This window comes from Chrysochloris asiatica, unplaced genomic scaffold (assembly GCF_000296735.1).
Source record: "Chrysochloris asiatica unplaced genomic scaffold, ChrAsi1.0 scaffold00069, whole genome shotgun sequence".
Lineage (NCBI taxonomy): Eukaryota > Metazoa > Chordata > Mammalia > Afrosoricida > Chrysochloridae > Chrysochloris > Chrysochloris asiatica.
Genome location: NW_006408587.1, coordinates 10,748,226 through 10,756,171, shown reverse-complemented (window position 1 = coordinate 10,756,171; position 7,946 = coordinate 10,748,226). Strand labels below are relative to the sequence as shown.

General features: G+C 37.4%; 1 pseudogene; it reads left to right on the top strand.

The window, feature by feature from the left end:
- Positions 1-738: 738 nt before the first annotated feature.
- Positions 739-7,946, top strand: part of LOC102835704 — a 37,519-nt pseudogene continuing 30,311 nt past the window's right edge.

Sequence of the window (7,946 nt, the reverse complement as noted above, 5' to 3'; positions counted from 1 at the left end):
TGCTGATGACCAGGGGGTAGGCTTGCAGAGTATATCCTTTGGTTGTTTGATGATGCATGGAGGGGATTGTAACCATGGCAATGAAACTATATACGATAGGATGAATGTAAAGGTAATGTTCTCCCAAGTAAACGATCACATAATTCATAATAAAATAATAATAATAATAATAATCTGCCTGGAAAAGAGGATGGCCAGACTTCATCTATTATACTTTGGGCATGTTAGGAGGGACCAGTCCCTGGAGAAGGACATCATGTTCAGAAAAGTGGGGTGTCAGCAAAAATGAGGAAGACCTCCAACAAGATGGATTAACACCGTGGCAGCACCAATGGGCTCAAAACATAACAACAGTTATGAGGATGGGGCAATACCAGGCAGTGTTTTGTCCTGTTGTACTTAGGGTTGTTATAAGTCAGAACTGATTCAAATACCAACAGCAACAATGGTTTTGAGGTGAAGACAGGTGTAGCTTTCTGATCCCAAAAAGAATTAAAGTCTGTGAAACCCTATACAGGGTCGCTAGGAGTCAGAACCAAATTGATGGTGCTTAACAATAGCAACCACAAAGATTTTGAAGACCCAAACCCAGACTCTTGTAGTACTTGACCAGAGGTGGGACAGGTCAGGTGAGGCAGAGAACCTCTTGAACTTTGTCCGCAGGGCAGGTGACGGTGGTGACAGGGGCTGTGAAGCCTGAGCTAGGCTGCTCCTACTGCTCAGGAGGTAGAACAGCAGATGGGATGGGCCCTCTCGGCTCCTGCCCTGCTAGTTTCTTCTCACTCTGCTTCTGCCCCACCTTCTCAGCTACTGCAGGTTCCTATTCCTTTAGCCTCACAGGAATCTCCAACAGCAACAGTAGTGACAGCAGTGGTAATAGGAACTACCAGAAGAGGGCTCCCATGAGATTTAATATGGAGATGGTACAATATCCAAATCATATAATGTGCTGTTTCACAAAGGTTAAGGGACCCATATCTGTGTTTATGAACACACATAAGCTACAAAAAGTTCATGGAAAAATGGAATTAAAAGATAATGCAATTTTTCCACAAACTTTTTGGGGAAAACAATATATGTCATTTTGTGGGGGCCGAGGCTGGGTGTTGCAAGCAGTTAAGTATTAAGGTGTTAACTAGAGGTACCTTAGAAGAAAGGTCTGGAAATCTACTTTTGAAAAATCAGTCACTAAAAACCCTAGCGTAGTGGTTACGAATCAGGCTGCAAACAGCAAGGTCAGCAGTTTGAAACTACCAGCTGCTCCACAGGAGAAAGATGAAGCTTTCTACTCCCTTAAAGATTTAGAGCCTCGGAAACCATGTGCAGGGTCACCATGGGCCGGAATTGACTCGACGGCACTTAACAACAACAACAAACCCTAAGGAGAACAGATAAGGTTGTTTTGATTTTAACTTTACTTGACAGCAGATGATTTGGTTTTTGGTTAATTTTGACCAACCCTCAGACACAGCTAATAGGAGGAGAATACAAATGCTCCAGTCTTTTAATGTTAACATGTTATAGCTAACATCTCCCACAGGCCCAAACATTACAATATGCTTCTGAAACAGAAGTGCTGTAACTATTACGGTCATAGTGACCTCTCTTGATGGAATAAGCACTGGGCAACTTCTATGGAAGAATAATATTGCTGATCCATAAAAACTGGGCATGAAGGTTAATATGTACATTAAAGATGAAAAATAACGAATTGTTATCTATTAGCTTGTTGTGCTGTGTGTTGTTATGAAACTATGGCACTGGTATTTCAAACATCAGGAGGATCAATCATGTTGGACAGGTTTCAGTGGAGCTTTCAGACTAAGGCAGACTAAGAAGAAAGGCCTACTGATCTACTTCCAAAAGTTAGTCAATGAAAACCTTACAAATCGCAATAGAATATGGTCTGATAATGGTACTAGGAGATGAACCCCCTAGCTTGGAAGTTACTATGCAATGGCCACAACGATGGACTCAAACATCTCAGAGGTCATGAAGATGGCATCGGGCCTGGTTAATGTTTAGTTCTGTTATTCGTAAGTTCTGACTCACCAGGAGCCAGAGATGACTCGATGACAACTTACAATAATACATATATGAACAAAAATACATGTAGCCCCCAATGTGAGTTAAGATGAACAACACGTATGACCATGTTTGTTCTTTATACATCTTATCATTAGTAATATGTACTACATATAATTTATGATAATATCATTCTCAAATAGTTACTTGTAGATATTCAAAGCTCAGATTTGTAAAGGTAGTGAAAATAAAAGGCAATATTTATGAAAACTAAAATAGGTAAATAAATAAATGTATTTGACTTACAAAATACCATCATAAATTAGGGACTGCCTGTAATGTACCACATGATATACCAATACAGCTGGCACTGCATGATAGGATGAGAGATGTGAAGGGATGAATCCAATAACTGAAAGCCACATCAAGGGTACTCAAGAAGAAAAATTATTTGTTTTTATATGGAAGGCAATGTCAAAGAACTCTCTGTCAGTCTTCTTTTTAATTGGAAGACCCCCAGTGAGATGGATTGGCAAAGTGGCAGCATCAATGGGCTCAAGCGTAGCAACAATAGTGAGGGTGGCTCAGGATCGGGCAGTGTTTCGTTCTACTGTGCATAAGGTAGCTATGAGTCGGTACCAACTTGATGGCACCTAACAACAACAACCTTAAAGTAAAAGAAAGATGGGATTTTCCTCAAGTCAGGAACCTTCAACTTTGGAGGTTGTGGAAGAGCTATGGGTTTCAGATTCCATTGAGGTAATGCCGCTGTGGCTGCAGAAAAGTGAGTGAAAGAGGGCAATGCAGCTGCCAGAAATTTCCAGATAAAAGTAACCATAAATATACTGCATAGATTCTTGAAGCTAAAATGTTTTTAATAGATTTTATAAGTTCTAAAGAATGAGTAGGAAATTGCCAGGAGGAAATCAGATAAAGGATTCTGGTTAGAGAAAATGACCGATTAAAATTTTCATATCCATGAGCAAATATGACACAGCAGGAAACAGGCAGTTATAAAAGATGTTGTTGTGAGGTGCTGTGGAGAAGTTCTGAGTCATAGCAACCCTATGCACTACACTGAGGAGTCCTCACAGTTATTGCCAATTATTATTACATTGATCCCATTGTTGCTGCCACTGTGTCAGTCCATCTTGTTGGAGGACTTCCTCTTTTTCTCTGACTCTCTACTTTACCAAGCATGATGTCTTCTCCAGGAGCTGATCCCTCCTGACAATATGTCCAAAGAACAAGAGACAAAATCTTGCTGTCCTTTCTTGTAAGGAGCATTCTGGTTGTGCTTCTTCCAAGACAGATTTGTTTGTTCTTCTGGCAGTCCATGGTACTTACAATATTCTTCACCAACACCACAATTCGATTTTCTAGAGTCTTCCTAATTCATTATTCAACTTTCACATGTATATGAGGTGATTAAAAGTATCGTGGCTTAAGTAAGGCATAACTTAATCCTCAAGGTGAAATCTTTGCTTTTGAACACTTTCAAGAAGTGTTTTGCAACAGATTTATCTACCATACATCTTTTGATTCTTTACTCATGCTTCCATGAGTGCTGACTGTGGATCCAAACAAAATGAAATCTTTGACAATTTCAGTCTTTTCTCATCTATCATGATTTTACTTATTGGTCAATTTGTGAAGATTTTTGTTTTCTTTCCATACTGAAGGTTGTAGTTTTTTTTTTATCTTTATCAGTATTTCAAATCCTCTTCACTTTCAGCAAGCAAGAAAGTGTCATCTGAGTATCACAAATTGCTAATGAGTCATCCTACAATCCCGATGCCATGTTGTTCTCCATATAATCCAGTCTCTCAATTAATTTACTTAGCATGAAGATTGAAAATATATGGTGAAAGGATTCAACCGTGGCACACACCTATCCTTATTTTAAGCCATTCAATATCCCCGTGTTCTGTGTGAATAACTGCTTCTTGGTCTCTGAACAAGTTCCTCATGACTCCAATTAAGTGTTCTGAAATATCCATTCTTCACAATGCTATCCATAGTTTGCTATGATCCACACAGTTGAATGTCTTTGCATAGTCAATAAAGTACAAGTAAACATCTTTCCGGTATTCTCTGCTTTTAGCTGCGATCTATCTGATCTCATCAGTGATAGCCCTTGTTCTATGTCCTTTCCTGAACTCAACTTTAATTTCTGGCAGTTCCCTGTTGATGTACTGCTGCAAACTTTTTTAAATTATCATCAGCAAAATTTACTTGTGTATAATTGATTATATAGTTTAATGACTTTTACATTCCATTGGGTCATTTTTCTTTGAAATGGGCACAAACATGGAGTGCTTCTAATCATGCTGACCAGGTAGTTGTCTTCCAAATTTCTTGGTATAAACAGACAAGTGAGCCCCTTTAGAGCTGCATAAGTTTGTGAAATTTTTCAATGTGTATTCTATAAATTCCTGGAGCCTTGTTTGTTTGTTGTTGTTGTTTTTGCCAATGCCTTTAGAGTAGCTTACACTTCTTCCTTCAATACCATCAGCTCTTGATAATATGCTACCTCTTGAAATGGTTGGACATCTACCAATTCTTTTTGGTACAGTGACTCTGTAAATCCTTTGCACCATTTTTTGATGCTTTATGTATTGTTTAACATTCTGCCCACATTGGTGTTAAGGGTAATTGGATTCATAGAGATCCTTTATAGGGTTTCTGAAGCTGTACATCTTTGTGGAATCTCATACACTTGAACCACAAATCTTGTAGTTTGCAGTCCAGTGCTTATCATACGGAGCTACTGTGTTCCCAATTTTGCCTATTGTTATTAACTGCTGTTGCCTTTAATATTGCAACACAAGGTTTGAATTTTTGCTTCACTGTTTTCAACTTATAACTCCAGTTCTTTGCATTTTTTCACCAAATAACTCCAGTTCTTTGCACTTTTCATTAGAGTATTTGACTTTTTCTTCTTGAGCTGTCCTATGAGATTTTCTGTTCAGCTCTTTTACTTTCTCATTTTTTCCATTTGCTTTAGCTTTTATAGACACAGAACAAGTTTCAGAGTTTATTCTGACATCCATTTTTATATTTTCTGTCTTTTCTTTCTCTTTAGTGATTTTTTTTTTTTTGCTTTATTCATGTATGATTTTGATGTCATCCCATACACTTATGGTTTGTATAATTCATCAAATCTGTTTCTCAGATGATCTCTGATTGCAGGTGGGATATACTCAAAGTCATATGTTGGGTTTTGTGGACTTGTTTTCATTTTCTTCAACTTCAACCTGAACTTGAATATGAGCAATTGATGATCTGTTCTATAGTCAATCCCTGACCTTGCTTGTTGCTGTTGTTGTTGTTACTTGTCATCGAGTCAATTCCTACCAATAACAACCCTATATAGGGTTTCCAAGGAGCAGCTGATGAGCTTGAACCACCGACCTTGCAGTTCAAATGACTTTGCAGTCTGATGCATTAGCCCACAGTGTCACACCAGGACTCCATTGACCTCTTTAGGCTGTTGATATTAAGCTTCTCCATCTTCTCTTTTCACAGATGTAGTCAGTTTGATTCTTGTATATTCCATCTGGAGTCCTGGTGTGGTACTGTGGGTTAATGCACTGAGCTACAAGGTGGGTTTGAACCGCTAGATCAGTGCTTCCAGCTCACCAGTTACTCTTTGAAAACCCAATACAGGGTCTCTATGTGTTGGAATAGACTCAATGGCACTTAGCAACAACAACAATGATATTCCATCTGGTGAGGTCTATGTGTATAGTCACGTTTTATGTTGTTAAAGAAAGTTATTTGCAATGAAGAAGTTGGTGGTCTTGCAAAATTCTATCATTTGATCTTCAGCATTGTTTCTGTGTAAAGGCCATGTTTTCCAATTACTGATCTTTCTTCTTTGTTTCTAGTTTTTGCATTCCAGTCACCAGTAATGATCAAAGCATTTTGATTCCATTTTTGATAAATTACAGACTAAAAAAATTGCTAGAATCCTTCAATTTCATCCTTACTGATTTAAGTGAGTGGTGCATAAATTTGAATAATAGTGGTATTTACTGGTCTTCCTTGTAGGTATATGGATACTATCCTATCACAGATAGCATTGTACTTCAAGAAAGATCTTTAAATACATTTTTAAATAATGAATGTGACACCATTCAATTTGTCATTGCTATCATAGTAAACCATATAATTGTTTGATTCAAAATGGCCAATACACCAGTCCATTTCAGCTCAGTAATGCCTAGCATATTGATCTTTATGCATTCTATTTCATTTTTGATGACTTCCAATTTTCCTAGATTCATATTTTGTGCATTCCACATTCTGATTATTAATGGATATTTACAGCTGTTCTTTCCATTTTGAGTTATGCAACATCAACAACTGAAGGTTCTGAAAGTTTTATTCCATTCCTGTCTTGAAGGTCAACTCTACTTTTCCCCAGTCATATATTGAATGTCTTCTATCCTAAGGAACTTATCTTCTGGCACTGTATCTGACAGTGTTCTGCTGTGCTTCATAAGTGTTTCCATGGCTAACCATTCAGCAGTGACCTCATGTTCCTTCTTTCTAGATTGTCTTAGTCTGGAAGCTGCATTGAAACCTGTCCACCATGGGTGACCCTGGTAGCATTTGAAACACTGGTGGTACAGTTTCCAGCATCATAATAACACATAAGCCACCATAGTATGACAAATTGACAGACCAGCAGTGATTTCAATCATTTGCTAATATGGTATTAAATAATCACAATCGTTTGAACATAAAAGTTATCTTTTCATTTTAATGTCACTGGAAGTTGTGTGCTCAGGTAGAAAAATTTTTCTCTTCTAATGAAAATTATAGAGCCTATGTCTGCCGATGGATAAAAAAGACAGCATTTGTCCTATGTACAATGCTACTATATTAATCCATCTTCCTGATGGAAAACCAACACCAATTTTTTGGTGTGATGATTGCTTAAAACAGGTGTGTAGATAGTGACATTGTTAGTCATCCATTAAAGGGACTCACTGGAGCAGGGGAAAGCATACACAGAAAAAAATATTTTCACAAAAGTTGTATCTACACAAATGGATTTTGATTTGAGGGTAATAAGAAGTGCTCAGTTCAAAATCAAGAACAGTTTTCTTGGCGTTCCCTAAATTCTGCATCTTTAGCAATTAAATAGAGCAACTATATGGATGTCTGGTGGAAATGATCAGTTTTTCTGAACTTCAAGAAATATTTTGAAGGGAGAAGGATATTATTCATGAATCAAAAAGAATGTACACCCTAACTAAAGAGACAAGTGGGAAGGTTCTTTTAAAATCTGATTGATTCGATGGTTTCAAGTTCACCAGCCACTTGGAATACTGCCCTTCGCCTTTAACTGTTCTGGAAGGTGTACAGAACTTTTTTTTTTTTTTTTTTTACCTCAAATTAGAGTGGTTTAATAGGAAATTTCATGAATTGTATAGTAGATTCTTAGAATTGGTACATTTTTATTTTTTTATTGAAGGCATTCAGAAATGCTTAAGTGTGAACAAACTTTTTTGTGCAATGACTAAAAAGCCATGTTTAAGATCTTCAGGAATAACTGTGCAAACAGATTTTCAGAATGGTTGTAAAATGTAAGACAATGCTCACTTTGTTCTGCGTGCAGGCTAGTTTAGCAGCAGAGAGACTACTTGCTAGATCTAGGTCTAGGGAAGATGATGGAGGTTGGGGGAGGTCTTAAATCTTAATTAACCCAAAGATTGTGAGAAGTATGAGAAGAAGCACCTGGCAGTTTTCGATCAGTAGTACTGATGCTACTTATTTAATCTATTTTCATTCATGGGAGGCCAGTATTCATAAAATTATTCCCAAATAAGAGGTAAAAGAGAATTATAAAGAAGAGCCTAGGAAATAGATACCGCTCTGATTTATTAAGGAACCAAAGTAATAGCATTAGA